This window comes from Chanodichthys erythropterus, chromosome 11 (assembly GCF_024489055.1).
Source record: "Chanodichthys erythropterus isolate Z2021 chromosome 11, ASM2448905v1, whole genome shotgun sequence".
Classification (NCBI taxonomy): Eukaryota; Metazoa; Chordata; class Actinopteri; order Cypriniformes; family Xenocyprididae; genus Chanodichthys; species Chanodichthys erythropterus.
Window position 1 is genome coordinate 22,133,333 of NC_090231.1, and position 17,741 is coordinate 22,151,073.

Consider the following 17,741-nt stretch of genomic DNA (forward strand, 5'->3'; position numbering starts at 1 on the left):
GTATAATAATCCACTCAGACAGAAAAAGAACTAACACATTTTGTAATAAATGACATGCCAATCACTTAGTTAATGACTAAACATGCATTAACTGTGTTTAAAGTTAAGATGGAACTGAAGCAGCGACAGAACTTTTCTTCCATATTGTGATGTACATTGAAGGGAAATGGATTATCGAAATAGTATTAAATATGACTTGGTTCTATGAGTTGTTGCTTGAATGGCAAATCTAAATGTGAGTTTGCAGTCAATTGTTAAAAGGGCTGGTGGTTTTTAGTGGACTGAATAATTATAGATATCATAATTCAAAGGATTCAAATGAATATTGTGCCAGACATTTCATTCCATTTCATGTCGATTCTAAGCATTTGTTGTATTGATTTTCTTGTAATTAAAACCTACATAATGCTGGTTTCTATAGTCTATTTGAGGGTCATTCAACATCTTGAAACATGTAAATACAATGCAAGAGAGTGTACATACTAAATGCATAGAAGAGTACAATATTACAATACTAAAAGTCATTCTGGTATCAAGTTTCACTTTTTCTTCTGTATGACCTTAAAAGTTGTTGTGATTACTCTAGACAGAGTTATTATTGTTAGGGATGTCCTCTATGGTTTTGCTAATAAATTTTAGATGACTAATAGCTGAAGAAGACTAAGAACTGACCCCACTGTGCAGTCTCAGTGATGAATATGTATTATAATTGGAAGGTCAAGCCCAAAGTCCTGGAACTGGTGTACGAATACCAGTTGTTTACCCAACTCTGTTTACCAAACTGGATCTTAGCTCAGTGCTGAGAGTGGTAAAAGTTTTTTGATTTGTACATTTTCAAAAATCTCTCTATTCTTATTAGATTTGTAGCATATCAGTATTGTCTGACTTTTATTGATTGCTTTATTAATTTAGCTCTTTTCAATATGAAAAATGGTTCAGAATTTGATTCAGAAAAGCTTGTGTTAACAATCTGTTAGGTATAACTCTTAACTTACTGAGGGTAAGCAAGAAATCCTTCAAGAATCAATACTGCACCTCTCCTCCAGGTCTGCCTCTAACATCATGGGAATTCAAAGGATTCTAGTTAATTAACCAGGAATCATTGAACTGCATTCTTAATTTTTCAGTTAATTCTTAATTTTTTGTTCAGTTCTGCATTTTTAAAGTCTTCAGGAAATATTGTTGCACTCACTACTTGTTGACAAAGGATGGTGTGAAAGTTGTGAAGTTGAGAGAGGAACAAAAGCATTAGATCTTAAATTTAGCCACAAAGTATTATTTGTGGGCAGGAGGTTTGTGCTGTATGCTAAAATAAATAAAAATGTACAGTATCAGAATTGCACAATTTTCAGTATCTGATGACAGTGTGTTCAGTCAGCCTAAATACATAGGTTGAATTTAATCAACAAATACACTTCACTAATTACTGAATAAAATACTCAGTTGATATATATATATATATATATATAACACTTTTAAAATTTATATTCAAAGAACTGTTTCTGCAAAAATACTAAGCAGTGCAATCGTTTTCTGACGATCAAATCAGCATATGATTTCTGAAAGATCATGTGACACTAAAGACTGGACAAATGGCTGCTGCTATGAGACTTCAAAAACAAAAAAAATAAAAACAACTTTTGAATGTAGTGACTGTTGAAATGCTCTAAAAACACCTGACAACTTACAGAAAAGTTCTACCTGTAAACATTACACAGTGTGTAAAGGAGTTTGGGCTTTAAGGGATAGCTGGCTTTAGTCCAGCAGGGATGTCAACAAGAACACAGGGTCCAGTACAGTTCCATATGACCACTTTTATTATTCCATTGGAGCAGACAGAACAAAGATGAGCAGGGAGCACATCATATGATTAGGAGTACGGGGTAGGGGTAGGTATGGTTATTTGTGTGTGTGTCTCTTAACAAGAACAGAAATACAAACACTTAAATGAAGACAAGCTACACAAATTAACAATCAAATACAATATATGAAACCCAAAAAAAAAAAAAAAAACTTACATTGCTCACAAATACACACACGTTATGAGCATCAGACAGCTCCAAAGACTCACAATCGATCATGCTTCACTACAGGGATTTATAAATCAGTACTGATTAGTACATGGCTTTAGTGATTGGCTAGTTAACAGAGGGCGTATACTAGTCAATGAGCAACTAATTAGGGAGGAGCCAGGATTGATCAAGAAAGGTTGGGGCATATTAAGAAAACAAACAAGATAGCAGACCAAAAATAAACTTCCAAATAAAGACAAAATAATCTTTAATACACAGTGTGTTTAATAAAATAATTTTGTTTTTACATCATCAGTGAAGATGTTGCCTAGGATATCAATTTATGGATTTATTTTTTTTTTCTTTTCAGTTTTTAATACCAAGGTTCTGGCACTTGATATCATACTGAAGTCAAACTTTTGCTATTGATTCAACCTTAGTGGGCTGCAGGAGTGGGGGAATGATTGGTTTTAACACTGTCAAGAAAAAAATTGTAGCAGTAAGAGAGAACACAAAATAAAACATGATGCAATTAGTTTTGAAACTTGCCCATCAGTGGAAACAAAGCAAATAGTTATTGGATCATGTTAAATAAAAACCAAGGCTCTGCAAAGTTCTCCCCCACTCATTTGTTGATCTTTGAAAATATGCCTTTGAACACCAGTGCTTTTAAATTCATCCACTGTAGCCTACGGTTGAATACAGAGGCAATGTGTTCTTTTAATCAGCTTTCTGTTTGATATGTGTACAATTTGGGAGAGAAGGGGTGGACACATTGCACCCTCCTTCATGTTACAATCTAGCAGGATAACCTGCAGATGCCCTGCAAAGAAACTTAAAAATTCAGCCCCGTGAAGTTCAACCGAGGGGAGCAGAGAGGAGCACACAGGTCTTATTGTGTTGGGAATTGAGCCAAAGCCTGAGTGGTTTTACAGCACATACAGAGTGAAGGCATTGGTTATCACGGCAGACATCCCTTAACTAAAGCTGAAAGGAGAGGTGCTTGTTGTGGCAGTGAGGTTGTCATCCCACAGATAGGTTTGTAATGCTCAGGAGAGTGGAGCGAGAGGAGCGAGTGCGTGTGTGTTTGCGGGGGGAGCGCCAAGTAGTGCTGCTACATCTCATGTTGTCATTTCACTTATTTCATTTTTTATTTCTTTTCTAACCAGCTTTGAAAAGTATGAGATGAGCACCATGTTGATGGCTGCTGAAATGGTAAATACGGTGGGCGCAGAAAGATTCATTCCACTTCTGTAATTTGCAGGAAAATTACTTTACTCCCCCGATGCTGCTTCTATTTATCTTTCGCTGGCTACATATGTAGGAACAAAAATGCGCTGAGACAAAGGAGGCAAGGTCCCGCATCTAACTGACGGATGGTGTCTGGACTGGAGTCCCACAAGCACATTAGCTCTATCATAATTAATGTGCCATAATGGCCATACGACTTATTGTTGTGGTTGTTTACTGTGTTGCCCATTAGCAGGATCCACTTTTGTCAGAAATGGACAATATGTCCCTAGGAAGTTTCAATGACCATGGCTTGCCTTCACGAGGTTTCTAAAGAAAGATCCATTACTGCAGACCTCCAGCCATGCGGAACCAAGTCATGTCTTCAGATTATGTGTCCATTGGAAAGGAGATCACATGGTTTTTGGCTTATGCTAATAAAATGTTATGTTTTTATAATATAATGCCTAGTCACTGTTTGGTCCCTGATCAACCAATCACAATGAAGATATGACCCCCTAACTTTAACTTTACAGTATACATGCATACATAGATTCACTCAATGCAAGCAAAAAATCAATCAATCAATCAATCAATCAATCAATCAATCAATAAAAAGACTCAAACAAGACTTCAGCCGTATAGTTGTTGGCTGCCTCTTAAACTAATAGCCATGCAATCTCCTAAAAGTTTGAAAATACCTCACAATAGAAAAATGATTAAATCATGATGGAATTTTAGAAGGAAATGAATGATGGAATCATTACCAGTTGTAGCATCTACAGTTGCAGGTAATTGGACCCTTTGCAAATCACATTCAAGACTGGGATTGGCAATCCTAAAACAAAACATACGGCTGTCATTTCCTTCTCAGGATCACTGTTTGTTCAGCCCTCCTCTCCCAGCTGAGAGAGACAGTGTCTTGCGTCTTCTAGCTCCCACGCCATCTGGAATGTTAAATGACAGACTCACCCAGAAAAGGACAGCAGTGACGAACAGAAAAAAAAAAAAAAAGGTAAAATGGAAGTTGGTAAAATGGAAGTTGGTAAAATGGAAGGTCACTACATTAAGGAAACTAAGGTAATAGATTATCAAATACTTACATTAAGTTTATCCATCTGTATTTGTCTCTGTCCTTCAAATGCATTATGGCAATTGTTTAACATTTACATCAAAACATGGTGAATCAAAGTCATCTCAGAACACTTTGGCCAGTATCTCCATCACTTACTGAACTCTTGATACATCTTGACATACAGGGATATATTGTAGCACATATATATATATATATATATATATATATATATATATATATATATATATATATATATATATATATATATATATATATATATATATATATATATTGAGATCAAATCAGGCCAGAAGACAAAAAAACACTTGAATATGAACCTCAAAGTAAATCTTTATTTTTTTATTTATATTTCTAATATAAAGTTCAACTTTGCTTTACTTTCACAAAGATTTAATCCCAAACTTTTGAATGGTAGTGTATTCCTACTCTTGGTTGAACTTCAATGAAAGCGTTGTTTGCTATGGCTATATGAGTTAACTAGTGGATCTCAGTCATTCTACAGTAGCTGTCCATACACTAATTCATTTAACACACACACACACACACACACACACACACACACTTCAGCTTATATACCCTCACAATAGGCATGAGCGGGCATGCTCAGGCACACAAGCGCACAGCAGCAGAATTCAATCACATAACCTTTGATTGTTTTGGTTTTCTGCTCCAACTCCTTCAACTCAAATAGAAAACAATAAAAAAAGTGTTTTCTTTTTTTTTTTCAGTCAAAATGATCCAAAATTGAATTTTTCACATTTAGTGGGACTTCTCTAAACGTCATCCAAGTTCTCTCTTCTGATTTCAGCTACAGTCAGATACCTAGTACAATGATGAGGTGGCATATATTCTGAAGATAAAAGGTATACTTAAAGCATTTAGGAAGAGGAGGGACTGTGAACTGGAAGAGTTTAAATTTGCCTCTGAAATCTGCAATAACAGCTTTGTGAGTGTCCTGTCAGAATGGCTTTGATCTTCTCAAGCTATGGCTTGAAAGTTAATCAGATGAATAAATACCCCCGTTATAACTCTATAATGATCATGTCTTGGATCGGATTGTTCGTAGTTTTGTACCATTACACGGCAGCTTGTGATGTATTCAAAAGCTCTAACATGGTAGTTCTCATAGCCCTAGATAAGAGCTTATTATTGTGCACATCACAGTTGAGCTCCTCTGAACTATATATTCTGTGTTAACAGCACTTGGCGGTACAGCAAAAAGGAAAAGAACTTCAGTGTTCTAAGGTTGTGCTCCACTACACAACACCAGACAGAAAGGGGAAAGGAAATAATAAAGACTACATACACCTCTTTTCTTTCCTCCGTTTCTTTTGGAGGTGAATCTCCCTTGACCACATTTAATTTCAGTTTGGTTTAGGAGCCCAAATCCTCAATGGGGTTATAGGTTGAATGGAAGGAAGGAACCAGGCAGACTCAAAAGAAATACATTCCCAAACTCTGCAAGAGAGCTCAGGCGTAATCCTTCCTCCACCTGCCGATACCCAGGTGGGGTGACAGAGACATAACAACTGTGCATTATCAAGCCAAACTCTGGAAATAGGGTCAATGGACAGTCTATGTGGCTTGACTTGACATATGATTTGGAGGTCTGAGATCATTCTCGTTCTTATTCTGTAGGGTCTGGCCAACCTCCCCTCCTCACTTGGCCCCTGCAGCAGACAGGGCTAAAGGTCTAAAATGGTTCAGTGTGGCTTTGGCCTATTCAGATTGCTCTGTTTTCCACAGAAAGTAAAATACGGCCAAAGCAGAAAGGAAACTAAGAGAGAGAAAGAGCAGATACTCAACGTATTAGTGTGTTCACTGTAAATACAAAATAGGTTTAGTGATATGCTGTTGATAGGAGATGCAGACTGTTTATTGTTTTATATCAGATTAAACAGTAATAGTTATACATGAAAGTGTGCAACATGCATTTCTTATTCAAAATATTGAACGCTTTTGACGCATTCTTGTGTACATTTTCTTCTTCACTCAATCTTGATGAGCTATAGTTTGTTATGCTGAATTTCAGAGGACCTGGAGCCATTGATGTCAGTTATGGAGATTGAGAAAACAGCGATTTTTCTCCCACAAATAAAAGCAATGGAACTGGCTCAGTGGGGTATTTTGTATCTGAATTCTATGTGGACAGAATAAAATCCATGTGGTCTGCGCTTGCTTCCAAAACATCCGAAATTTCAGAATCATCCCAGGAAATTAAGATGTAACTTTTGGAATATGTAAGCACAGATTTTCCAAGACATTTCAGGGGAGATTAGTGAAATAAGTTTGGCAACTATGAATGTGTGAGAGCCACAGTTCTCCATGGTAACACACTCTGTTTTGCACATCAGGTACAGTACACGGAGTGCACTGTATATCGCCAAATACATAAATGTCAATGTATACATTTAGGGAATACGTGTTTTTCTTGGGAATTGAGCCCATTATCTTGGTATTGCTAACAGCAGTTGAGCTAAAGGAACACCACAGAAACATTAAAAGCCAATGGGGATGTTAGGTTGCTGGTTCAATCTGGAGACTGGTTCAATCAAGTTGGGGTTACCCAGGACCCAAGATGTACAGTGTTATGGGACTGGAGTTTGGGCTTCGGGAAGTATGAACAATTGCTTTGAATTCAAAAGTCCAAATGGCTAGTCACGACAGAACTATATCTCTGTAATTTCTGCTTTCATATCCTTTCTCTGACAGTTCTTCTTCCTTTTAACATCCAGATTTGAATTATTAGACACACTGTCAGCAAACATTGACCATAACGTTTTCTGCTCTATCTACTCAGAAACCTCTTTGTTTGACAAAAAGCTCTTGTTGTTTGTATATCACATCACGTGTTGTATGTGTTCCTGGGCGAAGGATAATGTCACATCCTAAATCCACTCTGTCTTTTGTGCATGCAATTAAGTGGAAGAGCAATAACTTGCAAAAATGACTGAGTTTTTGCTGTTTATGGTGGATGGACAACCACAGATCCGCAGTGATGTTGCAGTCATAAGAATAATTGTAACCTCTTAACATACTGTGAGATTTCCCATTTGTGTAAGAGGCTGAGAGAGATAAAAAGGCCAGCAGAGGGCACTGTGACTCTTAACCATGGGCACGGTACCTCTGAGAATGTTTTAGGATAGGCTGGACCTATACAGAATGTGTGTCTCTGTATATGAATCTCTTCCTGCTATTCAGGATGTTCTCTTTGTGACTGACATTGCAATTATAGGTTTTGCATTCGCAAGGCCTCTGCTCTGTGTAAGTTCAACTGCAGAGGACACTCAGTCTGCCTAGATGTGTGATTATTACACCTTTTCCTGTAGCCTTACAAGTCATAAAGCTTTTCCCTGTGTCCCTGTGTTCTTAAATATCATCATAGGATGTAATCGACAGTTGGACATAATGCAATTACAATCAGTCATGGATTGGCCCTAACCTTCACATAGGTTTAAAGCGGATGAGCCGAGAGGCTGCCTTCTCTGCTGAAAGAATACAGAATGCGGCTTTCACTCGGCACAGGGGAGGGGCTGCACTTCCATAAAGGAGCACCTGAATTTAAATTTCCACCAAGGACGCATCCCTCCCTCTTGTGAAATAACATGACACCCAAGTGTCAACTCTCAACAAATCCCACACACATTCCCTGCTTCTCTCCTGATGACTCATTTCAATATTTCAGTTCTGACTAAGGCCTTAGAAAAGCCACCACGAAGGTAATCCACTTTACATGTGGGCTAATAACTGAATCTTGCTTTCTCTCCCTGGATCTGTGGTGACGAGCGGTTTTATTCAGATATGAGCCATGCTCAATCCTCGTGTCATTTTTTCCCTTTGTTTTAGTCCAACCATTGCTTTTTTTACCCCCTTTTGCTCATAATTGCATTTAGCATTCGAGGGTTTCTGCTGTCCATGGCTGTCAAATGCTTGATTGTCTGCGAGTATGACTTTGTAATGTTAAAACTATCCACTGATCCTTTCATCTTGTGGAGAGAAGAGGTTGATATTGACTTTAATGTGGATATTGATATTGACGGATGGCTGTAATACCTTTGAAGGATTATAAGTTTGGTGTGTATTTATCTTGATGTGTGTATTGTGTATGCAAGATCTTTTCCATTTTAGACACAGGCTACACAGTACAACCAAACAGCACCAAGAAAGAAACGAGTGTTTTACTACTACTACAATCAAATCTTTCCTTATCCTTGTCCATCTTTCATACTGGAACTCTCTCCCGATTGCTTGTCCTCCCACATTCTCATTCTTTTTTTTGTATTTCTGTTATATATTTGTGCAGCATTGTGTAAATGCAGAGAGACATCTGGATTGTGTGTGTTTGTGTATGTGTGTGTGTGTGTGTGTGTGTGCAGTTGCTCTCTGCAGCACTGAAATTCAAAATGCATATTGTGACTTACAATATATTTTTTTAATTTATACATTAATAATCACATTTAATTATCAGCCCAGAGTTATGAGAGATCAGGATATAACAGTGATAAAGACTACTTTATATCAATTATTTATTTTTTTACCAGTTAAAAGCTACATGTTGTCAGAGCCGATAACCTTGTGGGCAGTACTTTGACATGTGGTACAATTGCACCTCGGGGGACTCTAGTTCGATTCCTAAGAAAAAAAAAAAAAAAAAAAAATTAAAGTCTCACAGGTGTCAGCATAAACTCCAAACCCACCAATGCTTTAAAGGTTCCATAGAACGTCTTTTTAAAAGATGTAATATAAGTCTAACGTGTCCCCTGAATGTGTCTGTGAAGTTTCAGCTCAAAATACCCCATAGATTTTTTTTTAATACATTTTTTCAACTGCCTATTTTGGGGCATCATTAAATATAAGCCGATTTAGGCTGCGGCCCCTTTAAATGCTCACGCTCCCCGCCCACGGAGCTTGCGCTTGCCTTTAACAGCATAAACAAAGTTCACACAGCTAATATAACCCTCAAAATTGTTCTTTACAAAGTGTTCATCATGCAGCATGTCTAATCGCGTAAGTAAGGTATTTATTTGTATGTTTACATTTGATTCTGAATGAGTTTGATGGTGCTCCGTGGCTAAAGCTAACATTACACACTGTTGGAGAGATTTATAAAGAATGAAGTTGTGTTTATGAATTATACAGACTGCAAGTGTTTAAAAAATGAAAATAACGACAATCTTGCCTCAGTGAATACAGTAACTTTAACCACATTTAACAGTACATTAGCAACATGCAAACAAACATTTAGAAAGACAATTTACAAATATCACTAAAAATATCTTGTTATCATGGATCATGTCAGTTATTATTGCTCCATCTGCCATTTTTCGCTATTGTTCTTGCTTGCTTACCTAGTCTGATGATTAAGCTGTGCACAGCCACACGTTTTTCCCTTGTCTAATGCTTGAACATGAGCTGGCATATGCAAATATTGGGGGCGTACATATTAATGATCCCGACTGTTACCTAACAGTCTGTGTTATGTTGAGATTCGCCTGTTCTTCAGAGGTCTTTTAAACAAATGAGATTTATATAAGAAGGAGGAAACAACAGTGTTTGAGACTGACTGTATGTCATTTCCATGTACTGAACTCTTGTTATTTAACTATGCCAAGATAAATTCAATTTTTAATTCTAGGGCACCTTTAATGTGTTTGATCAAAAACTGCATGTGGAACAGGTGAGTGCATTAGGCACTGAAGAAAATGTCATTGTTAATTTCGTGTGTGTCTGTCGAGCCTGAAAGGAGCACAGCCAAAACAGTCCAAATTCTCAAATCACTGCCAGACATTAAGTGACATTTTGCCTGAGACCTAGAGGGATCTGATATTGACTGTTGCATGAAAGATTATGAAGTGGGCTCTGAAATGTATTACCTTTATATATATATATATATATATATATATATATATATATATATATATATATATATATATATATATATATATATATATATTGCATGCATTATAAAGCAAAGACAAAAAAGCACCAATGAAATAGTTCATATTTAGTAAGAATTTCATTTATGTCTTTTTTCAGCAAGAATGCATGAAATTGATCAAAAGTGTCATTATTAAAAGGCAACAATTGCAATAAAAGGTTTCTATTTAAAATAAATTATCCTCTTTTGAATTTTTTATTCATCAAGATCACGTCTTCCACAAAAATATTAAAGTGCCTTGGACCACACAGCATTATTCAGTGTTGACGTAATTTCCACTTGAAACGGGAAAACAAGGGGGACATATCGGACAGCTCCTCCCCTTTTTTAAAATAGCCAATAGCGTTTCATTTATATCACAGCTTGGCCAGAGCTGTTGAGCTCGGTAAAGCCTCAGTTTCCTTCTAATCTCTAACCATTTCTCCTCCTTTCGCATCTCTGGGCCGGAGCAGTCTGTGCGTGCTGCGGCGGTTCGTGTGACACTAACGAGAAACAAGACGTCATTCGTCTCAGTGAAGAACATATTTACTAGGTGTGTAACAATACATCGATATAGATCGATACATCGATCTAATGTCTAACGATCCGTTGCATAGATGCAATGCGTAAAAAATCGATACCTGTGGGCTATTTATAGAGGCACCTTTGTTTTAACACTCTCCACATTTTTACACAATATCACTTTATGCAATATCGCCAACGCGTGCATTCTCGTTTAAAGGGCACCTATTATGCCCCTTTTTACAAGATGTAATATTGGTCTTGGGTGTCCCCAGAATGTATTTGTGAAGTTTCAGCACAAAATACCCCACAGTTAATTTATTATAACCATTTGAAAATGTCATTTTTGGGGCCTGTTTTAAAAGCCTTAAGAGCTGTTTTGGTGTGTACCACTTTAAATATAAATGAGCTGCATATCCCCGCCCTGCCTTTGGATGAGGGCGTAACTTGCATACCTATGGCAATAAACAGTTGGTAGAAGCAGAATGGCTGAGAGTGAGAGACCCGCTGTTTTGTATGGCATTCAGCCGTACATGTTTGAACCGGAATCAGACCCAGATGATGAAGAGACTCCGGCAGAAGAAACACAATTGAGAATGGAGCAGGACGTCTCTAAATGGTTATTTGATACATTTATGTACTTACAGAGTTTTTAGTCTCGTCCCCTTTGCAATTATGGATGTGCAACACACACACACACACACACACACACACTGTGATAACGTTCGTGCATTTTTTTGAAACTACAAACACAAATACTGTGATAACGTTTGCTAAGTACGTTAGATACACACTATACAAATAAGGTTTAAATTATATACACAGACATTCTACGACGACGACAACAACTTTAGACGCATTTGTTATTGAATTGGCTGACATCGACTGAAATGACTATTTGCTCAAAAAACATTAAATACACTTACTTCTTCTGGAGGTGATGTTGGATCGCGAACAGTAGGCAACGATCCACACTGGAGGATTAACTTTGAAGCAAGACCTGCTTTGAATTGACCCTCGTTCTCAAACAGTCAGTAAAGAAATGATTCGCGCAAACATAAACGTATTTTGGAATTTTGAGTGGCGCCTTTCCTTCGTAAATAAAATCCATCCACTGCGTTTTCAGTGGCTCTGATGTCGGAAGTAAGTAAAACCTACTATGTTCATTATTACATCCCACAACAGAACACTTATGTTTCTTAGGAGACCTTACCGGCTGTCGTTGAAACAATGGAGGATGGTTGACAGATCACCGACGGCGGGGTCTATGCCAAAACCAGATTGTCAATCAAACCACATGGGTGGGGCTTAGCGCAATTCTACGTCACAGTGAGAGCAATCTTAGAACAGGGCGTTCTGAGACAGTGCTTATGAAAAAAACACTGGGTGGATTTTTCTCATTCTAGGGTGGTTTTGCTCACACACTGCCAACACACATTTATGGTCAAACACCATGTAAAAGTGAATTTTGCATAATAGGTGCCCTTTAAACTAACTTTCAGAACCTGTGAAAGACACTCGGGACAGTACGTTAGATGAAGCTGTCACTGGCTGATCGGTTTGCTTGTTTTTAAAGCCTTGCAAAAAGCAGTGCGCACACATCTCAAACAGTGCCCGTTAGATCACAACACTGGAGAATAGAGTGCTATGAATCGTTCTTCACACACACAGTAACTGAAATTAAAACTGTTAAAAGAATATGGTCAATAAACTGCCGCATAAGAGCGCCACGCGCTATTACTCTGTGTTGCTTCAAGCACATCATTCTGCACACGGGATGCGCATAAGTGCTTTGTGCCGCTCTGTATTGGAGACTTTATAGTAAATTTGCACAATGAAAGAATATTAATAGCTTGTCTTGTTTTGTCCTACCTATAATACGTTGTTGCTTCATTAAAAACCTGCGCTAGATATTTAAAATAAATGTCTTTTAACTATGTATGTGTACGTGTGTGTGTGTGTGTGTGTGTATTCCTTGTTTATCAGTTTTTTGACATTACACACTGAGCACAGAACTAAAATACTTTCTTGACTGTTGTCATGTCATAAGCTGTCATTAGATTACTGTGTGAATTTTTTATTTGTGGATGACCCAATCAGGGTTCAGGATGTGAAATTTTGAAATAAATGTTTGTTATATATTTTGGTTGCAGTTATGAGTTAATAATTTATCTGGTTGTGTAAAATGGGCTCAAAATATCGAAATATTAATCGAATCGTATCGTAATCGTATCGCAAAACTTTCTGAGGTATCGGAAAATATTGAATCGCTGGCTATGAGAATCGATATTGTATCGAATCGTGATGAACTGATATATACACAGTCTGAATCATTCCCTATCTCTATGGAATTACTTTTGATCCAAAAATAATGAACGTAACTTTTCAAAAAAACTAATAAAAATAGAAATTGAAACTGAATAAAATGTCTTTGAAACTTAAAAAAAAATAAATCGCAGACAAAAATGTTTGACTTTGTTTTTAATACACTGCATGTTTTGCTAACAGTTTCTTTTCTTTCTTTCACTGATCTTTACTTACAAAAGCATTTCCAGAGTTTTCATTTATGCTTCTGAAGTTTTCGTTTACGATCCCAGAGTTTTCGTTCGTCTTTCTGACACAAATCTCTCGCGGGGGCGGGGCCAGCAGTGGTGTGTTCTCATTGGCTTACTTAGTTTTTGATTGACAGCTTCTTCTTGACCTGGAAGTGAAGACGTCAGCGTTGTGTTTACAATTACATGTGTGGAGGTGAGCGTCTGTAAGCGGCTTCTTATTTCATTTTAGTGATGTAAAGATAGGCGTTTTTATTATTTTATCTGTATCTGCTGCTACTATAGTGAGATGATTTCTTAGGCCTAGCACAGACGAATGATATAATCATCATTATCATCAGTCATCGTCGTTATCTGGATACTCGCGGTAAGTTAGTATTTTTTACGTTTACAAAATCAATATAAGTAACATTACTTGCTTTTGCTTTTTCAGATGGAGAGGTATTTTAGAGCTCATTTAGAGCCCACTTTATACAGCAGTGTTGTCTTGATTTAACCCAATCATTACAGGATCTGGTTATGTACTGTACATACAGCCTTGGATTAGATCATATTTAAAGGGGAAAAGGTAGTCTTTAATAATAATTCATATAAAGTACTGTGCAAAAGTCTTAGGACACCATTAGATGTGTCTTCTTATTAGAATATGACCAGGAAATACTTTAAATTTGTAAGCATTATTAAAAAACAGGGAAAAAAAGACTTCTACAGGCTAAAGTGGCAAGTATTCAGTGACCTCTCCTTACACTTGAGTAATAGTGAGAACCTGGCTCTCTCAAACCTAAATGGAATGGAAAATGTCTGGAAGGCCAAGAAAACTTTCAAAATCTGATCACAAGTTTCTCCTTTGAAAAAACTGGAAGTCTAGGAGGTCACATTAAATACTGATTTTTGCTTATAGAATCCATTTTGTTCTGATTTTTTTGTGTGCATATTTCCTGTTTTTTATGTTTGCATTGTAATAAAGACCAAAAAAATAAACATGGGTGGTCATTAAAACATTGCTAAAACAACAAAGCTAAGACTTTTGCACAGTAGGCCTACTGTATGGCTAAATGCAAAACCTAATACATGAAAGTAATTATGGCTGAAATTATATATAATTTGTTTGAAATAAATATTTTAAGTCTGCATGATTTGTTATGTGGGAATTCAAAGCAGTTTGTATTGTTAGATTATAATACATCTGATTTCTTATTTTCCAGGGAGTGGAGCAACTTTTCCATTAACAAAATTCTGATGCTGACCCAGAGGAGGGAGTGGTAGCCCCAGAGATCCACTGTCCCCATCAGACAAGAATCTTATTTTGTTCAGACACATCACCTTTGACTGACTGGGATCTTGATCTTCAGACACCTGATATTATGCAAATATTTTAATTTTTTTGGAGCTCTAGATTAAAACAAGACACAGTTCACAAACACACAAGAGGTTGTACTTTATTCTTACTAGTCCATACTGATCTTGGATTAGCATACCAACAACATATGAATGTTAAAGTGATAGTTCACCCCCCAAAAATTCTCATATATTTTACTCACCCTCATGCCGTCCAAGATGCGTATTACTTTCTTTCTACAGATAAACATGAATTAGGATTTTTAGGAAAATAATATATGTCTGAGTCCTAAAGACACATTAATCCATGCGACCCCAGTGGATGAATCAATGTCTTCTGAAGTGAAACAATAGATGAGAAAAATACTAATAATTTAAACTGTTTTAATTATTAACAATCGTTTCCCACCAACCATCATACGTGTATGGGTTACAGTCCACTTATGAGATGGACACAGAGATGGACTATTTTCTTAAAGATATTTGTGCTTATGTGGAGAAAGTCATACAGTCAAACCAAAAATGTATTCAGACAACATGAACATTTCATTCCAAAAAATGGTAATAAAATGAATTTTATGAATTTTACACATGTATTCTATAATAGGTGCTTGTGCATTTTTATAGTAATGTACTGTATATCATGAGAATACTGCATTACATGAATATGCAGTTAGTGTTTTGTGGATTCTGGTCGTTCTTTTCACAACATAATTGCATCCAACACTTTCACTTTTATACTTGTGTGTATGCTGTAGTGACAATAAAGAATTTAAATTTATTTGAATTGATTCATATTTTCATTTATTCAACTGTTTATATATATATATATATATATATATATATATATATAAGTCACAATTGAAACTGTTGATGATTGTTAAAAAAATCTACTTTTATATGTTAGATGATAATGTTAACTAAATAAAATTATTATAATGATAAAAAAATGGCAACAAGATCATTCTTTATGTGGAGTACTGAAATGCCCTTTGAGGTCTATACCGTCTTACAGCAAGCCACGACTGTTATTTTCATATTTTAATCCTTCAGAATTAAGTGATCATGTGCATATGCTAACAATGGGTAGAGTGATGGCCATGGTTGCCAACCTTGATTACCTGGTTGGAGTGAGACTTTCTTGACGGCTGAATATATACATGTATATGATACTAGTACTATTCTCTTTAAACTGTAACAGCACAACCTAATCAGACCCAACAATAGAGAAGAATCATCAGAAATAATCAAATATTCTCCGAAAACATTGCACATTATGCAATATTTTCAGTATTATAACCTTTAATGTACAATTAAACCTCAAGACATTCATTTTCTCTCGCGTTTGATCTCTCACGCTCCTAAAAGTTTATGTGACAAAGTAGAAGCCGCAGATAAATACAGATAAAATAAAAAAAAAAGCTTTAAATGAAATAAGAAGTCGCTTACAGACGCTCACCTCCACACATGTAATTGTAAACACAACGCTGACGTCTTCACTTCCAGGTCAAGAAGAAGCTGTCAATCAAAAACTCAGTAAGCCAATGAGAACACACCACTGCTGGCCCCGCCCCCGCGAGAGATTTGTGTCAGAAAGACGAACGAAAACTCTGGGATCGTAAACGAAAACTTCAGAAGCATAAATGAAAACTCTGGAAATGCTTTTGTAAGTAAAGATCAGTGAAAGAAAGAAAAGAAACTGTTAGCAAAACATGCAGTGTATTAAAAACAAAGTCAAACATTTTTGTCTGCGATTTATTTTTTTTAAGTTTCAAAGACATTTTATTCAGTTTCAATTTCTATTTTTATTAGTTTTTTTGAAAAGTTACGTTCATTATTTTTGGAACAAACGTAATTCCATATATCTCCCATATAGTGCATTACATGCCATGTAGAAAATAGTAAATGTGTGAACAAGCCGCAGCTTCAGTGTCTACTTATAATGTAGGGGGTGGGACGCTTTAGATTATAGAGAGAATTTGATTGGACAGAAAATCTGAAGTGCAGCGTGATGTCATCAAAATCGCTGATCTATATTGGTGGAAGTGAGAGACTGTAAGTTTTGAATGTTTATATCTTCTAAATATGAATTTTGTCATTGTTTTGGAGCACTAGCTTATAGATAAGAGTAAGGCTAACATGTTATTACTAAAAGCCAAAAAACTTACATTTTGATTTCATGGCGACTTTCAACAACACACACAAATGAATGAATGAATGAATGAATAAGTAATCAGCATATTAGAAGTATTTCTGAAGTATCATGTGACACACTGGAGGCTGCTGAAAATTTTGCTTTGCCATATTTTTTTTTGCCATATTTCCACGGGAATAAATTCGATTTTAAAATATGTTAAAATACACACACACACACACACACACACACACACACACACACACACACACACACACACACACACACACACACACACACACACACATGTTTGTTTTTGTGAATTGTGGGGACTTTCCATAGACTTCAATGCATTTTACACTGAACAAACTGTACATTCTATCCCCCTACCCTGCCCCTACCCCTAAACCTAACCCTCACAGGAAACTGTGCAAACTTTTACTTTTTCACAAAAACTCATTCTATATGATTTATAAACCCATTTACATTGTGGGGACCGCTGGCTGGTCCCCACGATGTAGGTGAACTCAGGTTTATATTACATCATGGGGACATTTGGTCCCCACAATGTAATATAAACAAAAGCACACACACACACACACACACACACACACTCACACAATATTACCCTTTTACTCGATTCAAATAAATGCAGCCTTGGTGAACGTAAGAGTCTTATTTCAACAGGATTAGAAAATCTTACAGACCTCAAACTTTTGAATAGCTTACAGTATATTCTGTATATAAAACATCCACATTGCACATCTTCTCACTGTTTTTTATTTTTCCCAAACGTCATATTTATTTCATTTTTTTTTAAACTGTCATAGGCATCATTGGGTAATCAGCCCTCATAATTTTTTTTGCATTTCTCATTATTATGCTGCTCTGAGAGTGTTGCTTTTGGGCAGCAGCACAGAGCGGTCTGATCTTCCCCTGA